At 36.9% G+C, this 21,930-nt stretch overlaps 1 protein-coding gene and 1 pseudogene across 2 annotated transcripts in view; one reads left to right on the top strand and one right to left on the bottom strand.

Moving 5' to 3' along the window:
- Positions 1-21,930, bottom strand: part of LOC131299499 (ATP phosphoribosyltransferase 2, chloroplastic-like) — a 41,342-nt gene that overhangs the window by 16,189 nt on the left and 3,223 nt on the right. The gene's annotated exons all lie outside the window — the stretch shown is intronic.
- On the top strand, positions 38-21,727 carry LOC131299501 (myosin-17-like; annotated as a pseudogene).

The raw sequence follows: 21,930 nt of genomic DNA, 5'->3' as shown, positions 1-21,930 counted from the left end.
GATCTCCTCTTCCCGTTAACTCTGCCAAGTATATTTTATCCAGACTATATACTCAATGATGAAATTACTCCTCCTCCTCTCTGGATTCTCCCAAGGCCTTCAAGTCTCTATTCGCTCCGATCTGACTCACTGGGCCTCCGTTCTCGCCGTCCCGTTCTCCGCCGCCGATGAGTTGAAGAGAAGGGGAGATCGACTTTTTGAAGCTCATCAATGGTAAGGCAAAAGAAACGAATTGATTTTGTTTGATTGCTATTTGTTTTAGCTTGCTCTCTAGTCAAATCTGTTCAGCTTAGAGTCCACATTCAATCGCTATTCGTATTTTGAGACACGTGAACTTTCCTATTTAGTTTTTGTCGCATGTTGACATTATTAAGGTAGTTTTGTTAAGTATTAGACGGAAAGACTTCGGTTGAATTTGTAGTTTGGTGAGGTTTGTTTGCTTCAATACGTAGGTGTAGATATGAAGAAAGTACAGGTTTGAACTGACCAATTTGAATGCTTTTAGGTTAACGAAATGAGTTATAGACGACTTAGAACGGTTTCCTAATGAGCTGCATGTGAAACCCTGGTATGCTCACTGGCCTCATTTGATATGTGTTATTGGTTGAGGGGATTTTTTTTGATTCAATGATCGGGCCAGCTAAGGCCGGGGGATTTTGACAAAAGCGTATGGAAAATATTTTTGTGATATAAGACTCGATATAAACTGAAGTTTTTATTTATCTATTTTATAGTTAGTAATTTATTGGGCCTGGTTTGTGTTATTTTGTTGAGCTACGCTATCTAATTATTCACAAATTTAAGTGAATTTTATTCGTTTTGATTTCGTAATACTGATCCAGTGCAGACAATATCAAAGAAAAATCAAATTACAGATGAAAAATGTAAAAAATTTAGCACCTTTTTTGAACCAAGTGGGTTCGCTCACTTATTGCTGGGCCACCCATGAGCTAATGTGCACCTCAATTAATCTTGGAGACCAACCAATTCCACCGTCCACTAGCGAAGGGCCCAATTAAAGTTGGGACAAAGTCCCGTATAGATTGGCGCCGAAGAGTTGATAACACCTGGGAGGTTTCGAAACCGAGATCTTAGGAGGGAGAAAACCCTAACTTAGACAAACAGGTCAACTCTTTGGGGTTAGGTTGAGGGGATTAACAGTGAGGAGGGATTAGAGTGAAGTTGGTAGTTTGGTCTCATAAATTACTTGGCATTGGAGGTATGGGTTGTTATAAACATGTTTGTTTTGGTTGAGGAGTGAGGTGATTAATGTAAACATGTACCAATTTATCCCTTCTCATCCCCTGGGCATGGAAAAATTCCCTGTTCTAGAAAGTCAGGTTATGATAAAAAGAAGAAGAAAGAAAGTCGGGTTCACTTCTTATAATATTTCGTTTTTTTCAGATTAGTTTGCTTCTTTAATTTTTTTTGGCCTTCTCATATTCATATGTAAAACATATCAATTTTGCCAAGTGATTGTGATTCCATGCACCATCTATTCTAAGTGTTCAAAGTATACAAAATGAGGATAATCCACATACTAAAAGCCAACTGTTAGTCCCCTTTCAACCCATTACTACATTGAATGATTTCGATTAACAGGCCATAGCAAACTACATAGCAAAACCAATTATGAACTTCCAGCACCAAAATTTCCTTATAGGCCACCCTTTGCCAATGCTTTTTTCTTCTTCCATTTCAACAAGGGTGGGTACTCACCATTGATATCAGAGGTTGCTAAAGAAGGGCACTTTGCTGATTCAGGGTTCGCCGCTGGCAAGGATCTCAGTTGTGCGATGTGTCGGTGTGTGAGACGGGGTTGGAAGTTTTCAAAGAAGATGAAATGGAGATGTAGGCCGTAGGCATTAGGGTTAGTCATTACTGGGATTATACCACAAGCGCAGTGTGTTTGTCTTGTGAGTTTACCAAGGGCAGCGTGGGGATTTCACCTTATGCTGCACCGGACTGGATTCTCAAACCCAACCCCCAATTAGGTCAATCTGCCCAATTCGGGCCATTCGTATTCTGTCCTGACTGTCTCCTGGCCCTTTGAGAGTTCAAACAAATGCCTGTTGTGGGCCCCATGCCCCTATAAGGGGCATCAAACAGGGCACCTAGGTTTTTGGCAGATTTTAGAAGCATAATCAATTTAGTGATTCCATTAGTTACTTTGCAGTGTATGGTTATGCTTAAGTAACACTCGTTTAGAAGTGAGTACAAGACAATGGGGGTTGGAAATTTTGGAATATACTTAGATATATGGTTACGTTTTTTAGGATACAAAAGAAGCTTATTTTAATAAGATATAACCCATGCCCCAGCTAGTACAGCTGTAGCCAGAGTATGAGTCATTACCGTTCTGTGGAGTAACACTCATGTTGAACATCCTTTTAGAAACTAGCTGTAAATCTCAGGAAAGTACAGGAGTAGCATCAATTGAAGATAAGGTTTAAAAGAACAAATAAAGATGGCTTGATCAGACATAGCAATGATCATAGATGCCAATGTAAGGAAGAGTGACATGAATCACATGAGCAATAATTATGAATATTGATAAATATTGATATTGAATATTGAAGAAACAAAACTATGTACTTGTACACTTCTGCCAAGTGTATGGCAACTGGTGTGTTTGAATGGATTAGGTGTTCATTTGGATGCCTAGAGGCTAAAATGGGATTATATGCATCACTCTGAGTTGATAATATCTATTTTTTTTTGAAGTTTTAACAACCCTCTTACTCAGATTGTTCTGATTAGAATGGGATTTGCGCCCACCATCCTTCTCTAAACTCCTTTAACCGGGGATAGTGGCATTCATGAGCTTGAGATTTGTGTTAACCATCTAAATCTCTTTTCAAGTTGACCATTTTAATCTCTAAGTTCATCAGTTGGAACCATTTTTTGTCGAACCGGATCTTTTTAATTAAACTCAAAACGGAGAGGGCTTAGGTCTGTCCTCAAGGATATGTGTTTGTGCTTTGAGAATTAGTCCGTATGTTGTCTATCATTATTGCACCAAGTGCATCAGTGATTCTTATTGATCTTGACGTAAAATGGTATTAAAATCTCTAGAACTTAGTAATGGCTGATATGCTAGCAAAGGATTTGGTTATACTGTTGAATTGGTGAATGCGATCATTTGTATTCTTACATGTCAATTGTGTTTGTTTGTTTGCAGGCTGCGCCGGTTAACGTAATTGTAGGTTCACATGTATGGGTGGAGGATCCGGCGTTGGCGTGGGTTGATGGTGAAGTTATCCGGCTCAATGGTCAAGAGGTCCATGTACGGACCAGTAGTGGTAAAACAGTGAGTCCTACTAGCTTAATGCTCTTCAGTTTCTAGTCCTTATGGTCTCTGGAACTGACTGGAATTGGCTGGATTCTATGATGGTTATTTGGACAAGACATTTAGTTGAAATGGCATCTTAACTATTTCATTGTAATTGAAAGTAGAGTGCTCGAGGTTGGAGTCTTTCAGTTAAATTTTTGAGTTTCCATTCGATAGCCAGACTGTTTGAATTTTATGGAGCAAGTATTTTACTTGCAAGGGTATGACTCCTTAGTCTTACCCTCCTTTTGATTACTGGTGGGTGTGATTCTAATGTTCCAATGTGTGGAGACGCATTGTTTTGCTACTTAGCTTAAAAGAGGAACACTAAAAAATATGAAGGCGGCTATCTTGTAGGTTACTAGTGTATTGTACTGTGTAAAGCAACTTGATTAACACATCACTTCGACCTTTAGTGTACTTCTATTATTCCATTTGCTGGCTTAAGCTTGAACTGAAGCAGATTACTATGACACAGTTCTAGGAATGTGATGCTGAGATTTCAACTGCATTCAGTCTTAAGCTAGAAGTAATTCGATGGAAGTCTCTATAATTTCATTGACTTAGAAATACTATAACTTAGATTATGAATTTCTATCCAGTTTGATAACAGAAACTTCGGATCTGGACGGACTATCAGTAAGTGAAAATGAGGTTAAATGATCCTTATAAAAGTTTGACTTGTTAACATGGTTGAGATACAGTCAATGATGTACTAGTTAGTGTTGGTGGATTAGGGAGTTGTTTGGGGTAGTATGATCTGAATGAGTTTTAAAAACATACTATTTTGAATAAGTTTGTGTAAACAAGGAGGGTTAGAAAGGGGATTCGGTAGTGGTAGCTTAAGAGAATTGTGGAGTTCCAATTTGTAGAAGTTTTTTAGCTAAACCTTTTCCCCTATCAAATGGTTTTGACAGTCGTTGTAATGCTAAGGATGATAAGGTTCTTGAGGGGGGAATGTTTTCTGGTTGGGACTATGGGAGTTGAATTTAGCGGTTTTATTAGTTTCCTCTTGCTGCTGCTGCTTTATCTTAGTACTTTTGGTGCTCTCTCTCTCTCTCTCTCTTTCTCTCTCAGTACTTTTGGTGCTCTCTCTCTCTCTCTCTCTCTCTCTCTCTCTCTCTCTCTCTCTCCTGCCAAGAATTGAGGGGACACAAAGAATGAGATGAAAGGGCATTTTCTCGTTCAAAAATTACCATGGGTTTCTTTGCCTCCTAGCTTTGTTTGATGATGCAATGTTGAGAAACTTAGTGGTTAATAGTATGGGCTCATATGTGGAAGAGGATTAACTTTGCTCCTCTGATTGGTTTGCTTGGTTACTTCTGTATGGTGTCAGTTGACTTTTACTGAATTTTGGTTAGGGCTTCAGGCTTCTAGTAGGTCAGCATTAAAGCATTATAGTTGGAGAGTGCTGCCTTAGCTCTTTGATTGGAATGCAACAGAAGAAGGTCGAATTGCAATTTACCAGACTTGATGAATAATGCAATTTGCTAATGTTAGACCTCTTGGTCATCGCCTTAGTGGTTATGTTTGAGGGTCACCTACCTCTTTCTAACTCTTGGAAAATTTATGTACTCCTGAAAATTGATTTGGCTTTAAGTTCTTGACACTTCATGGTTATAGTTTCTTATCTTTTCCCATTTACATAATAGCATTCTCAGAATCTGTCGGGCTTGCCTGTTTTTCTTATACCTATTATGCAACTCAAGTAATCTCTCCAGTTTGGGAAGTCATTTTAAGAAGAATATCGATACTTGCATGAACCTTAAATCCTCTATCCGCAAAAGCTTTATTCATATGTTTATTCCACGAGTCTCATGGAATAGAAACTGATTGCAGGTAGTCTCTCAGATATCACAAAAGTGTTTCCGAAGGATACAGAATCTCCTCCTGGAGGTGTTGATGACATGACAAAGCTTTCGTATTTACATGAACCCGGAGTATTGCAAAATTTGGCTACCAGATATGAACTTAATGAAATCTATGTGAGACTTTAATTCTATTTCGCAAGTAGATTATGTGGGATAAAGCTCAAGAAACTGATATTCTGATTTGTCTTATCTTTCTCACAGACATACACAGGAAATATTTTGATTGCAATAAACCCATTTCAAAGATTACCTCACATATATGATACTCACATGATGGAACAATACAAAGGAGCCGCATTTGGAGAGCTTAGTCCTCATGTTTTTGCAGTTGCAGATGTTGCATACAGGTAAGTTTACGTTCTCTAGTAGATGTCAGTATTGCAGGGGGTATTTTATGGATGCGGTCTCATGTTTTGAAATAGGGCAATGATCAATGAAGGAAAGAGCAACTCAATTTTGGTTAGTGGAGAAAGTGGTGCTGGCAAGACCGAGACAACAAAGATGCTTATGAGATATCTCGCATATCTGGGCGGTCAATCTGGAGTTGAAGGGCGGACTGTTGAACAACAAGTTTTGGAAGTAAGATTGAAGCTGCCTTTTTTACTTGTGTTTCTAGATAATATCATATTTCTGGAAACGTGATATGTTATCTTCTCAAAAGATCTAATTGGGTGGGAATCGCCGCCTGAATTGATGTTGTTGGTGACAAAATTTGCAGTCCAATCCGGTTCTCGAAGCATTTGGCAATGCCAAAACAATTAGGAACAACAACTCAAGGTGGGTAATTGCCTTTAAGGTTTGCTAATTGAACTTCGAGAACTTCAATTAATGGCTCCATAATATCCTACTTTTCTGCTATCTTTTTTGTTTTTGTTTTTGTCTTGGGTAACGTTTGTTGTGTTTATGTAACTTCTTCAAAGAGATGAATATAATTCTGAATTAATGTTGTACATATGAATATAATGCAGTCGTTTTGGGAAATTTGTCGAGATACAATTTGACAAAGTGGGAGGATATCTGGGGCCGCAATACGGACTTACCTACTCGAAAGGTCTCGTGTTTGCCAGATTTCAGATCCAGAAAGGAACTACCACTGCTTTTATCTTCTTTGTGCAGCACCACCTGAGGTACTTATGTGTGTTTTGCAATTCGGTTATGCCTTTCTGGTTTCAAGTTTGTACAATCATTTTTAATACTTAAAATGTTAATGTGTGAAGGACAATATTTGATATTTACCTTCCAATTTCAGGTTCGCGAGAAGTACAAGTTGGGAGATCCTAAATCTTTTCATTACTTAAATCAGTCCAAGTGTTATGAACTCGACGGAGTAGACGATGCTCATGAATATCTTGCAACTAGGAGGGCTATGGACATTGTTGGAATTAGTGAGGAAGAGAAGGTTTGTCTTCTCAGAAGTTTCTGGAAAAATATGTTTCTGTATTCATATTTCATGGTTGAATGCCAATCTCAACATCATCTAAAGAAACTAAATATATGGCAAAATAGAAGTTCGTGGAAATATGCTTGTCCTCTGAGATATATAGTGAAAGTATGTAACCAATTTTTTCAGGAGGCAATATTTAGGGTTGTGGCTGCAATCCTTCATCTTGGTAACATTGAATTCGCGAAAGGGAAGGAGATCGACTCTTCTGTCATTAAGGATGAAAAGTCTAAGATGCATCTTAATATGACGGATGAGCTGCTCAGGCAAGTCTTTTCCTCCTTTGAACAGTATGTGCCTTGTATATGTAATATAATGCTGGAACCTTGAATAGCTGTTGGCTGAGGTGATATTATAGGTGTGATGCCAAGAGCTTGGAAGATGCGATGATTCAGCGTGTAATGGTGACACCCGAGGAAGTAATTACAAGAACGCTTGATCCTGAAGGTGCTCTTGGTAGCAGGGACGCGTTAGCTAAAACCATATACTCTCGCTTCTTTGACTGGTGAGGATCTTCAATACTGTATGCCTGCTGTGTTAAGTATGTGGACTGTGGAGAGATGCAAACATTCAATTAGGCATGTCTATTTTATTGAGGTTCTTACTTGTTATTCTCTATTTCATAGGATCGTGGAGAAAATAAACAATTCAATTGGGCAGGATCCAAACTCAAAATCGATTATTGGAGTTCTTGATATATATGGATTTGAAAGCTTTAAGCACAATAGGTAAGATGTTTGCAGAGATTTCATTCTCAAAAGGAATATCTAACCCTGCAGTGATGCTGACAAAATTTTCGCATAATATAGCTTTGAGCAGTTCTGTATCAATTTTACTAATGAAAAGCTGCAACAACATTTCAACCAGGTTAGCTTTTTTGTTTGCATGGGTTTTTTTCTCACTGTTTTTAACTACAAGGTCTGGGCTGGCTTAACTTAATTATGTTGATGTGTGGTTGCAGCATGTGTTTAAGATGGAACAGGAAGATTATACCAAAGAAGAAATAAATTGGAGCTACATCGAATTTGTTGATAACCAAGATGTGCTTGATCTGATTGAGAAGGTGTTGAACTGTTCTTTTATGCATTGCTGTCGGGTTTTCTGTTGACTTTATCTGAAAAGATTGCGCGACCAAAAAATTTCATGGTCATACATCTTGTACTCACATGTTGAAGCTGACTAATCTGCTTAAGAGGTCTCTGTCATTCTTTTCTGTTATAAAAACTGACTAATTTTACTTTTGCAGAAACCTGGAGGAATTATATCACTTCTAGATGAAGCCTGGTATGCAGCTGACTTCTGACCATGTTTACTATAGAGTATCCAGAATTCATACCTCCAATATTTTTCTAGGCATATGATCTTTTCTTGCTGTTTTGGATGGAATGAAATGAATTGATAACCAGCACAATTCAATGGATGTTTTCCTGGCTTTTTCTCTTTTCCCCATGGGAGGGACTAATTTTTTGTCAATTGCTGGATGCAGTATGTTTCCTAAATCTACTCATGAGACATTTGCCCAGAAGTTGTACCAGACATTTGCGAAAAACAAGCGCTTCGCTAAACCTAAGCTTTCTCGAACTAGTTTCACCATTGCTCACTATGCAGGAGATGTAAGTTCTGGTTAACCATTTCTAATATGAGTCCAGTCTTTGAGTCTTGCATTGCCAATGTTTTTCTGAAGCATTTCCCTTGTTTCCCTGGTGATTTATCAGGCTGATCTGTTTCTTGACAAAAACAAAGATTATGTGGTGGCAGAACACCAGGATCTATTGACAGCCTCAAAGTGCCCCTTTGTGGTCGGTTTATTCCCTCCACTTCCAGAGGAATCGTCAAAGTCATCCAAATTTTCTTCCATTGGGTCACGCTTTAAGGTCTTATAAACTTGCTTCTTCCGAGCTTTCCTCATCTAGATGTTTACAGTTTCTCTGTTTAGAAGCCAACTTGATTTTCTGAATTTTAAACCCCCTACATGAAATCTGCAACTGCGGATATTTCTCTGTACCATGTGGTGGTTGTGCTCAAGGAGATAACCTGAGTGCTTTCATTTTTTATGCTCAAGACTTCAGCAATAGCAATTCCTAGCCAAATAATGTAGCATATTCTCTCCCTCTTCAAACTAGTAAGCCTACTGAATAACACTTTTCTAAGGAGGAAAATGTGCAGTCCTTATGTGGCAAAATAACAAAAAAGTTGGATCTGGTGGAGGAAATGGAGATATTCCCATGACCCTGCAAATTTAACAACTTGGCCCTTTTTTAGTGCAGTTTGAAATTACTTGGCCACTTTCAACTATGAGACGGATGCTTGTACACAGAGTCATAAACAAGTATTGGTTCGTCGTGTAGCAAAATACTCAAGGTCTACAGTTAAAGTTATTATAACCATTTTGACACCAAGACAAATTTTTATCAGCAGTTTTTGTCTTCTCTGCCAAATAGCAGTCATTTTTAATTTATGAAACTGTTGTTGTAATGTGTGACCCAAACGTCTATGATTCATGGGCTGTCATTTCTCCAAGGTTGAAAAGGTCAAATTGGCTGCTTCTGTATTTTCTTTCAAAAAAATCTTCCATTGTTTCTGTATTTACTGTTTCTGAGTTTCTAGAATCTGGCTCTCTAGTTCAACAACAATTTCATGTGAGGAACATCTTGAGTTTTGGATGCATGATCAAGCGTTCAGGATGCAGATCTATACAATACTAACAACTGTTATAGGTAATATTCTGATTGATAGTTTAATACATTGAACTTTGAAATTGCAGCTTCAACTTCAGTCTTTAATGGAAACCTTGAGTTCAACGGAACCTCATTACATCAGATGTGTGAAGCCAAACAATGTACTGAAGCCTGCTATTTTTGAGAACCTCAACATAATTCAACAATTACGTTGTGGAGTAAGTACATAGTGTCAAACCCCATACCTGATATTGTGCTTTATTTATGTTGTCTACCTACAAGATTTCACTTATTAAAGAAAAATCAAAAGTAAAATTTATTTATGTTGTCTACCTACAAGATGTCACTTATTAAAGAAAAATCTATAATAAAATTCAGCCTACATCTTAAAGTTCACCTTCTCTTTCTAGATAATTATTTTCCTGGTTATTTATCTGTGCTGTAGGGTGTTCTTGAGGCAATAAGGATCAGCTGTGCAGGATACCCAACAAGGCGAACGTTCTACGAGTTTCTACTCCGTTTTGGTGTTCTTGCTCCTGAAGTTTTTGATGGAAAGTGCGTTTCACTTGGATTTTCCATATTTTTCTGATATCTTGTGTTTAATTAAGAATCAGGATAGATTTGCTTTCGAAAAGCTGTGGCTTGATCGTGTATGTAATTTGCCATGATTGTTTGTGTTGTATTTGCTTTCTGATGCCTTCCTCTCTTTCTTTTTCCCCTCCCTTCATTTCCCTCTTTTTGATAGACCATGATTACTTTTTTTGTAGCCATGATGACAAGGTTGCATGCCAGATGATTTTGGATAAAATGGGATTGAAAGGTTATCAGGTAATCATTATAGTTTGTCAAATTTATTGTCCTGATCATGCTATTTTCTCTTCTGATGTCCCCCCTCCCAAGTGACTTCCAACTTCTGTTACCTGTAAGTAGTTATAAGGTATTAGACTCATGTTTTGAAAATCTTATTTGCTTTTTTGGATTTTTTTATTATGTTTCTTTTATTTCATGGTCTCGTAATCATACTTTTTGCCCTCTCATTTTATCAACGGTCTTTTGAAAATCACTTGTGTCGGATGGAAATTTATAAATGGAGTCTGAAAACTTCAATATCCATGTGTCATTTTATGAGATTGGTTTGGCAGCTAGGCAAGAGAAAGGTCTTCCTGCGAGCTGGTCAAATGGCTGAGCTTGACACAAGAAGGGCAGAGGTTCTTGGGAACGCGGCTAAAAGAATTCAAAGGCAAGTTCGTACTTACATTGCTTGCAAGGAGTTCATTTCATTACGCAAAGCTGCTATTCAGGTGCAATCAAGTTGGCGAGGTAACTTTATGATTTCCTTTTGACGTTATGCCTCTGAATTTTGTCTTTAGCTTTTCATTGAATGTGGAGTATTTAATTTGAGAGTACATGTAACATTGTTGTCCAAAATGCTCGGGTAAAATTGTTCAGTTAGTTCCATAAGTTTTGGGGAAGGTGACGCAGGAACTCCTTGTCAGATAAGTAGGGTACCGATTAGTGTTGGAAGTGTAAATAAATGAAGACTCAAAAATCCTCCTGGACTGAGCTGGTGCATCTCTTAGCCGCATTTACCGAGAAGCAAATCAGAGCATCGACCATTTGGCCAGACTAGGTGCTGAGCAAGCGGAGGAACTTGTTGTCACAACAGAAATCCCTTTATCCGCAAGACCTTTCATGAGTGAAGATGGAATGGGGGTTGGCCATCTCAGAATTTAGTTTGCTTAAGTGGTTGGTTGTTTGTTTGTTTGTTTTAGAACTATGTATTTGTCTATTTTGACTTTGTTGGTGTGCTGAACTTGGTTCGATATGCCAAAGTACCTTTAAAAAAAAAAAAAACGTGTTTGGTGTGTCTATATTTATTAGTGGCCAAGGATTTAGAACCAAAATAAAGTTGAAATAAGTTTACGTAAGTTAGGTGACTCAGGTATGTGTTTTTTTCCCTTTTCTTTTGGGAGTTGGGGGGTCACATAAAATCTAGGTCTCTGGTGCAACTTAGAAGAGATTTTAGGTACTAAGTTAGCTGGCACATTCAGTGGGTTGAGTTAGTGTACTTGGATTACAAATTGATCTGGTAATACTGCTAACAAGAGGATGTCTTAGAAGGAATCGATGTTTGTCAGAAAAAAGTACATGATCTTTACTTCTTTTTTTAATCAGCAATGCTGGCTTGCAAGCTATATGAGCAGTTGCGTCGGGAAGCAGCCGCTCTGAAGATCCAGAAGCATTTCCGACGTCATATTGTCAGGAAATCCTACTTAACTGTACGATCATCTGCAATTACATTACAGACAGGGTTAAGGGCTATGACTGCTCGCAATGAATTCAGATTCAGGAAGCAATCTAAGGCCGCAATCATTATCCAGGTCATATTGCCATATAGTGCTAACTAGTCCATGTTATAATTTTGTTTTCAAATAACTTTATGTTGAGTACATGACCTTGTTTCTGGCTCGCAGGCTCATTTGTGTCGTCACATAGCATATTCCTATCATAAGAGCCTTCTTAAAGCTGCTATTGTTTCCCAATGTGGTTGGAGACGAAGAGTTGCTCGGAGAGAGCTCAGGAAGCTCAAAATGGTTTGATCTCAATCCGTAATGCCCTTTTTCTCCTTGTGGAAATGCATCATGTGGGTGTGCATGGGAACAACCTTTACTCATGAACTGTTTCTGCAAATTAATCTAGGCCGCAAGAGAAACAGGGGCCCTTCAAGAAGCAAAAAACAAGCTAGAAAAGCGTGTGGAAGAACTTACATGGCGGTTACAGCTTGAGAAGCGGCTAAGGGTGATGTGCATATTGTTTTATATCATGCTTTGCTAATTTATTCAGTTTTGTGGGTGGGATGGGAGTAACCATATTGGACTTACGTCCTATCCTTATTTTCTAAAATACAGACTGATTTGGAAGAGTTGAAGGCCCAAGAAATTGCGAAGTTACACGATACTTTGCAGGCAATGCAAATACAAGTAGAAGAGGCAAACGCCAGAGTTATCAAAGAACAAGAAGCAGCACGCAAAGCTATCGAAGAAGCGCCTCCTGTAGTAAAGGAGACCCCGGTCATAGTTCAAGACACAGCAAAGATTGATTCGTTAACTGCTGAAGTAGAAAGTTTGAAAGTACGACCTCTGACTTGATTATTATTGATTCATATAATAGCAATGACCAAAGAATGAACTAACTGTATCCTTGGGTTTCATAACAAAATCGGGGACATGTAATGGTAACTGTTGTGGTGTAACGATATCGGGAGCATCGAATGACACGTAACGTCATTTGGTTATAGCGGTTGTGAATTCAAAATGATTTTTTTTTGAAGTGTCTAAATCACCTGTAATAGTTCTTGGCTGTCACAGCCGTAAACCAGTCCATCAGCCATAAACCAGTCCATGAATCGGAAATGGACTGATACATAACCGGAACCGGCCGATACTCGCGGTTTTCCATCTCACCAGTATATCGGGCTACCAGTTTTGGAAGGCGCAAAAACTGTTACGTCACAACAGATACTTAAAACCGTGATGATTGAAATATGGTGGACAATAATGGTGTAATATTTCCAGGGTATGTTGTACCAAAGCAGTGTATATAACTAAAACATTGCATCTGGTGGTAGAAGCTTTAGACCTCTAGGTATTAGGATGAAGACATCCTGGGTGGAAGAGAGTAGCTATGAGCGATAGATGCTGAATTCATCTTTGAAATTATTTGCTACTTTACTGAAGAGGCGATTAAGGAATTCTTCTAACTGTGGTGTTGCCTTGTGTTCAATTCTTAAGTTGTTTGTTTTATGTCACAAAATTGTGTCATTGAGTAGATCCATTAATAGTTTCATTGATTGGTAGAGTTTCACTTTCCTTGCTATGTTCTTCACGATGAGTAACTGTCACTTCAGCCTGGTTTATGGCATGACTTTGGCTGTTCATTGGCTCAATATCAGTTTTTGAGTTTGTCCATGACCCTACTTACTTTCTATCAAATTGAAGTCACTCCATGAAAGTGATTATCAGTCAAGAGTTCTTGGAATTCTTTTGTGGCGATGTTGAAAATCATTTTTAATGAAAGATCTATAGGTTGGACTTGTGAAGATAACTGACTTGGAGGAATGTTTCATATACAGGCTTCGCTCCTGTCAGAAAGACAGGCAGCTGAAGAAGCCAGGAAGGCTCATACAGATGCTGTGGTCAGAAATGCAGAGCTGGTCAATAAACTTGAAGATTCAGAGCGTAAAGTGGACCAACTTCAAGATTCTGTACAGAGGTTTGCTCAAACTTCTAGAATTATATGGTATTTACCTTGGTAAAAAAAAGGTATCAAGAAACAATCAGTCAACATCTATGGTGTCTGGCTTGGCCAGCTGAATGTGTCTCTGTCACTGTGATTACCTTAGTTTCCTATTCTTTATGCCAGTGGCATTTTAGTTTGCCGGTACATATTTTGTCAAGAAAGCTCCTACTGGCGAGATATCAATTACATATGTCTAGGCATCTAGCACACAGGCATACACGTATTCAATCACAGTTGTCATGGTTGTGGTGATATTTATGAAGCTTCTCAACTTTTTTTGGTTCAGGCTTGAGGAGAAACTTTCCAATACAGAGTCAGAGAATCAAGTCCTTCGTCAGCAAGCATTGACCATGTCACCCACTGGGAAACAATTGTCTACGCGGCCAAAGACAACTATTATTCAGGTATTAATGGATAGGATCATCACTGAATTACTTATTTGTTCATGTTCGGCTTTCTAATTGCCACGTGTTTCTAAACATAATACAGAGAACTCCAGAAAATGGAAATGTTCTACATGGGGAACCAAAGACTCCAAAGGTAAGAAGACATTATTACTTTCACTACATGGAGATTCAGGCAAAGTTTTAGAGTCGCAGAAGTTGGCTAGAAAATAGTGTTGCTTACAGTCTGCTATTCGTCTTAGGACATGACTCTTGCTGCATCAAATCCACGGGAGCCTGAATCTGAAGAAAAGCCACAAAAATCTCTTAATGAAAAGCAACAAGTACGTGGTCGATTCCATGCTTGGGCAAATTGGATCCTTCATGCGTGACTAATCTTTGTGCCGCTTTTCATTTGATCTTGACTCTTTCATATGTGGTTTCTAATTTGCGTTTTGTGTTCTGTGTTCTGCTGTACTGGTGCAGGAGAACCAGGACCTTCTAATCAAGTGTATTACGCAAGACTTGGGATTCAGGGGGCAAGCCAATTGCTGCTTGTGTCATATACAAATGCCTCCTTCACTGGAGGTCATTTGAGGTTGAAAGAACTAGTGTATTTGACCGTATAATTCAAACAATTGCTTCAGCCATCGAGGTAAACTTTCGATATGTCTATATGGGCGTCTTGGTCATTCTTAATTACAATTACTGTCGTCACTTGTGTTTTTTTTTTGAACGGATGTCATCACTTGTGTTGTGCACCACTTTCTGGTTCTGTTGGTACAACTTATTAAATTATGTCATGGAGTATTCCTTCCCTTAAGGTATGAGTTTAATGAAGCTAATAATTTCTGATTTTATTCAAGGTGCAAGAAAATAACGACGTGTTAGCATACTGGTTATCGAATACATCAACTTTGTTGTTGCTACTCCAACACACACTCAAAGCAAGTGGGGCTGCTAGCTTGACTCCGCAGCGGCGAAGATCAACTTCAGCTTCTCTTTTCGGGAGGATGTCTCAAGTAAAAAGAATTATCCATTGTTGTCTTCATTTACTCGGTTGTTGTCTGATATTTTTTATTGTTCATAAATTATTTAAAAATTTCAGGGACTAAGAGGATCTCCCCAAGGTGCTGGGCTCTCTTTTCTTAATGGTAGAGTCCTTGGTAGACTGGATGACTTAAGGCAAGTTGAGGCCAAATATCCTGCTTTGTTGTTTAAGCAGCAGCTCACTGCCTTCCTGGAGAAAATATACGGAATGATTAGAGATAATCTAAAGAAAGAGATTTCTCCGTTGCTCGGGTTATGTATCCAGGTACCTCTCGTGGTTTGAAGCGTTCATGCTGGGATTGGTTTCATTTTGCCCAAAAAAAATGAAAGGAAGAGGCTAGCTTTGACTGTTCTTATGCTAGATCTCGTGTGCATGTTTCAAACACAATAGGAAAACTTTGTTCAGCTCCACAAGCATGGATAACGTAGTTTCCCCAGTTATTTTCCTCTTGAAGCAAGCACCCTACATTTCCTTCTGGATCTGAAGCTTTGTTTTCATTCAACACAGGCACCTAGGACGTCTAGAGCGAGTTTACTGAAGGGTCGTTCCCAAGCTAATGCTGTTGCTCAACAAGCTCTGGCTGCTCATTGGCAAAGCATCGTGAAAAGCCTAGATAACTACTTGAAGATGATGAAAGCAAACTATGTGAGTACCGACAGTCTACATATTAAGTGCAAGAACAGGGAAAATGTTGTATGGACTATTAGCAGTCTCTTACATTTTCTGTCTCTACAGGTTCCCCCTTTCTTAGTACGCAAAGTATTCATGCAGATATTCTCGTTCACGAATGTGCAGTTATTCAACAGGTAAATGCACCAAAGCCTTCAAATCTTTTTGTTCTTCCAAATATAGTCCATCGTATCATTTGCCACGGATAATTGTCATTTTCGGCAACCAGGAGTTGACCTTGACCTTTTTCATTTTTGCAGTCTTCTTTTGCGACGTGAGTGTTGCTCATTCAGTAATGGGGAGTACGTAAAAGCGGGTTTAGCTGAATTGGAACAGTGGTGTTGCAGCGCAACCGAGGAGGTAAGTACTATTTCACAGTGTTACCGTTTTAATTGCTGCAGTAATCTTGATGTCTTCACCCCATATCTTCTGTGTTCAGTATGCAGGCTCAGCTTGGGATGAACTGAAGCACATTAGACAGGCAGTTGGATTCCTGGTAATCTTGATGTTCTGTGTTCGTAAATGAATGTTTCAAATCATATAATAATAATAATAATAATTTTTAAGAAACAAAAACAAAAGCTCTATTATTTATGACTTTGTCTTTATTCAAGTGAAATTAAATTTATTTGTTCATGCCAGGAGAAGAAGTGGTTTTGCATAATAGACAACATGTTTGTATTAATGATGACCAAAAAAAGTGTCCAAGTGAATAAAAATGAAGAAAATTGATTTTTGTGCTACACTTTTTACTTATGGCACATTTAAATTGTAACGTAAAGTTACTAATAACTCCATAAATAAAATTGAGCGCCGTCAGAAAAACATGAAGTATGAATATTAATTTTCAAAAAAGGAAATGCAAAGATCAACCTAATAATCCGTAATAGGAATATAATAATTGATGATTTCAAAAAAAAAAAAAAGAAGAGAAAATATATAATGATGGTCGCCGGTGACAACTAACAAGTCGGCATTTTCTGATAAGTGAAAACAAAACAGTCAAATTAGAAACTTTTTTGGGAAAATTACTGTTCAGTGGGGAGTGGGGCAAATAAGTCCCAACACATGAGACACTTTTTGGGAATTAAAAACTCGTGGAAAGAGGAAAAATAATGCCCAGCTCATGGTATTCATAATTTACTTAGACAAAAATGCCCTTAACTTTAAATTTTATAGAAAAAGACATCCAAAATCAAAACCAATTGCAGAAAGCTCAGATTTCAGAAACCCAGAAACCTAAACAAATCCCTGAACTACAAAACCAATCAAGTGGGGAAAAACAGCCCTCCAGCTGAAATTGGACTGAGAGGAAAATAATCAAAACCCACTACTAGAAATCTTGAATTAAAGCAAACCCACATAGGAAAACCAAAACAATTTCTGATTAACACAAAACCGACCCAGTTGGTCAAGGATCAATATCCCAACAAAGTGATGAAGAAAAAAACAAAGGACGTGTAAACACAACTGCCGCCATAACCACCGCCGCCTCCACCACTCCTGCTACCGTAATCACAGCCGTCACCTCCTCCATAAAACGATGGGTTTGGCCTTTGGGAATTGGGGGAAACGGGGAACACAATTTGATTTTGAGATTTCAGAATTTATTATTTTTTTTTAAGGACGCCCCAAAACGACGTCGTTTTGGGGCGTGTAGTGGATGGTGTTGTGGATCATGTTGTGTACGTAGCATTCCTGATTGATTTTTGTGTGCAAATCTAGCACCGCTGATGTAGAACACAGTAATTTCATGATTAATTAGACTAGTCGAAGCTTGGAAGTCCAAACACTCTTTAATTGTAAATTACCGTCCCGATTTGACGACTTTCTGACGAGTTCGGATCGGATTCAAATTTGATGGGTTGACTTATTTTCGCGTTGTAGTCAAGACTCACTATCCAAAGTTCGTGACATATGGTATTTTCTTGGCCCGAATAATTTGTTTAGGCCCTCAATTGCATTTTTTTACCGTTTAAGAAAAATTTTGTTTCATTAATAACTTTTTGATCGTAATTCCTAATTCTTTTTAGTTTGTTGTTTTTGGAAAAGTCCTATTTTCCTTTCGTGTTTTCAATTTTAGAAAAATCCCCAGATTTTGAGACTTTTTTTTATTTTTTCGGCTTATTATTATTAGGATTTCGGGTTTCGTCCTATAAAATAAGGAGGAAGCTATGGTACACAGGGTATACCGTATGTTTAAATTATGACAATTTGTGATTTTCATTATGCCGATTTTTGGTTTTGTAACGCATATTTATGATTCTAGTTACGACTTGTACATTAAAATTTACCTGTTGAACAGGTCATTAGCAGGTTACCCATAATTAAAAAATATTGTTATTATGTAACCATAATTATTCGTATCGAAATCCATAATACTTGTACCCTAACCAAATATATGCGTACAATATCAAAAATTAAATAATGTTATCCACAAATGTTATAACAACATCATAAATTGGCATTATCTTACCACAATGAATCGTACCAATTTTTTTTTTACTCGTATGATATTCCCTTACAAAATCAAAATATGTCGTACCAGAATCAACAATTGTTATACTTAAGCCAAAAATATTTGTAAAATGCCACAAATTTTATAAAATAACCACAATTATTATTACAACACCTAAAATTGTCATTTTTTTAACACAAGGTATCATATCAAAAGAAAACATATTTAAATATCAAAAATTATATAACAAACCATAATTATTATGACAATATCATAAATTGACGTTTTCTTACCACAACGTGTCGTACCAAAGGAAATTAATTAAAATATTTCATAATAACACGTCTAAAATACCACAAATTCAGTAATATAACCAAATTTGTTATGACAACACCATAAATTGACATTTTCATACCCACAACGTGTCGTATAAAAAAATTCAATCAGAATATTCAATTAACGATAGTTATAATCAACAAAATATTATACCACAAATTCAGTAATATAACCAAATTTGTTATGATAACACCATAAATTGGCGTTTTCATACCCACAACGTGTCGTATAAAAAAAATTCAATTGAAATGCTCAGTTAACGATAGTTATTATTAGCAAAATATCATACTGCAAATTCAATAATATAACCAAATTTATTATGACAACACCATAAATTGGCGTTTGCATACCCACAACGTGTCGTATAAAAAAAATTCAATCGGAATATTCAGTAAACGATAGTTATAATTGGCAAAATACAATACCACTAATTATTTTCAATTCCCGCCACATTATTTTTTTAAATTTTAAAAATTTCACCATATTATCTTAATTTTCGATTCCCTCCATACTATTTTTTCAAATTCTTATTTGTCCCTATACAATACCTCAATAATTTAAACTAAAAATGAAGTTCTCGCACAAAATTTTCATCCAAGAAATTTACCAAAAAGTAAGTACTATACCCAAATTTTTGAATACAACCACAATTTCCTCTCAAAATATTGTCTAAATCAAATTCTTTTTCTACGAAATTTAATTCAAAAAATAAAAATTCCTTCGTGGAAAAATGAGAGGTCACTAAAAAAATAATTATCACACTGTCTCAAATGCATACACTTTCGACACTAAAATGGAGTACAAAAAAATAAGTGTGAATATTAAAAAATAGAGTGTGAAAATTACTCCCCTTTTTGTAATTGGTGAAATTAATTATATTAATACCCAATCTTATTACTCCCTCCGTCCCATAATGTTTGGCATTTTCAGGAATGCGTGCCATTTTTAAATTGCATATATCTTTCAATCCATAATGTTTTAGGCAATTTTTTGAACTTTGTATAATAAAACAAATTAAACTCTATCAAACAAGATCCATATTGCTTATAAAAAAATATTATGGATTAAAAGATATTGTTAATTTTTTCATAAGGCTGGAATAGTGAAAGTGCCAAACATTATGGGACGGAGGGAGTAATATTTAGGGCGGTGCACTTAACAATTGACACTATATATTTGACACATGGATCGGTGTCAAACCTTCACCCTATGCATACCAATTAAAATTTAATGGTGGTCCTTGGAACTAGGTCGTGGAAGTAAAATCTAAATAATTTTGTAAATTTATTGTCATTGTACTGTCTTTCAAAAAAAATTATTATAGTCGACATATTGATTTACACCAATGACATAGGCTATAATATGATCTACAAGTGTAGGCCCAGCACTAGGACGGAGGCATTTGAGTTCTCTGCCTTCTCAAATTTTTAGCCTGAAAATAAAGCCCATACGTATAAGAAAATATTATATAATTAATAGCTTTTAGAACTACAAATTCTTAATTGTGTACCATAGTGATAAAGTGTTGGAGTTTGGACATTTATCTAAAAGATCTGGGGTTCATGTCTTACACCCTTCGTTCCTATTTTTTTTAAAAGAATGTTGTTATTTTTTAGGATAAATTACATAGTTAGTCCTTAAAGTTTCATACTTCAACAAATCTCGTCGTTCAATTTCAATACAACATTAAAATATAATAATGCACCATCTGAGCCCTACGTAAGGTGTTTTTTTTATTTTATTTTTTATTTTATCAAAATCGTCTATCTTTTACATAATATTAATTATAATATTAGGTCATTCGTACCAAGAATGAAGTTGATGGCTTATAACTAGACACTTAATTGGATGGAAAATATCATTATATTATTCAATTTGCGTGCCAATGATAGAGCTTTCTAAACCTGATTGAGACAAAAATTTACGTAGGTGACTTAATCAACAAACATAAAAAATTCAACGGATTTGATTGTCATTATTGTGTCACAGTCGCATGGCTACGTTACATTCAACTACAACAGAGGACTAGGTTTCATACCAAATACTATAAATTGACTGTACAGTCTAAATGTCGTTAGTGAGTGTATTTTTAAAATGATCGATCAGGACTGTTAGGATGTTAAGTTATACAATATTTAATTTGTGATATTTTAGACATGTATCTTGCTTGGGTATAATAATTATTGATTATGCTATGATATATTTTGGTCTTGTATCTAGTATCTTTTGATCAATTTCTTTTGGTATGACACATTGTGGTAAGAAAGTGTTAATTTTTTGTGTTCTCATAACAATTGTGGTTATGTTATATAATTTGTAGTATTTTACACATGAGAGAGAGGGAGAGAAAGTCAAGGAGGAGAAAACAACCTGTTACCTGTTAAGCCATTTTTTTATTTTATAAATTGATTTAATAAATGGGTGGTCCGGATTATTTACTTTGAAATCCAAGGGTTTAAAATCATGATGCATACGGTACACCCCTTAATAAGGGGTGTGTAACATAGGACTACCCATAAAATAATAGTTGTAAACCTAATGTTTATGCAGCTTTTTATCAATAATATTCAAATTTTGTCTCATTCTATCATGGACTTGAGTTTATCATTCGTTTAATTAGTACGCGACTAATCATCTCCTTGTTAATTTCGCTGCGTCAACAGCTGTCCAAAGTAGTCATAGTTTTGAGAATTGAATTAATGATTTCCCTTATCTCCGTCGACGACGGTATCTGATTTTGGTTGGGTCATTGAATATTCCCACAGATGCAGATTTTCGTGAAAACCCTCACTGTGGCAAGACCATCATCAACCTGGAGGTGGAAAGCTCCGATAGAATGCGAAGGCAAAGATCCATGACAAGGAGGGCATCCCGTCGGATCAGCAGAGGTTGATCTTTGCAGGGAAGCAATTGGAGGACTCTAGCCGACTACAACATTCACAAGGAGTCGAGGGACAAGCAGACTCTTCGTGGTGCTTTGCTCTCGTTGGCAATGGTGGGTGTGTTGTTACATTCTGTTGTTCTTGGTCTGGGCTATTAGTATTTAGCTAGAGGTTGTTGTTTATCCTGTTAAAACTTTTTTGTGTCCTCAATGTCATTTGTGTGAGACAAAAATGAGGAGTTTGAGGACATTGAGGATAAAAAGTGCAGAAAACTACTAATGAATCCATGAGTTAACATTCCATATTTGAGTTTTAACTGGTGTTCTTTCCACGAAAGTTTATTTTTATTTTTTTAATCTCCTGGAGTCCTTAATGCAAATGAGATGCTCATGTATGGGGCACTTTCCTTTAGTTTTGTGGTACCTCGTCCGATATCTCCACTCATGGGCCGACCATCCAACTTTCGTCAATGAGTTGTATTCACAAGTACAATTTTGTTATTAGAAAAACTAATAGATAGTTCACAATAAT

The sequence above is a fragment of the Rhododendron vialii genome, chromosome 9a (assembly GCF_030253575.1).
Source record: "Rhododendron vialii isolate Sample 1 chromosome 9a, ASM3025357v1".
Lineage (NCBI taxonomy): Eukaryota > Viridiplantae > Streptophyta > Magnoliopsida > Ericales > Ericaceae > Rhododendron > Rhododendron vialii.
The sequence above is the reverse complement of the archived record's forward strand: the minus strand, read 5'-3'. Positions and strand labels throughout refer to the sequence as shown.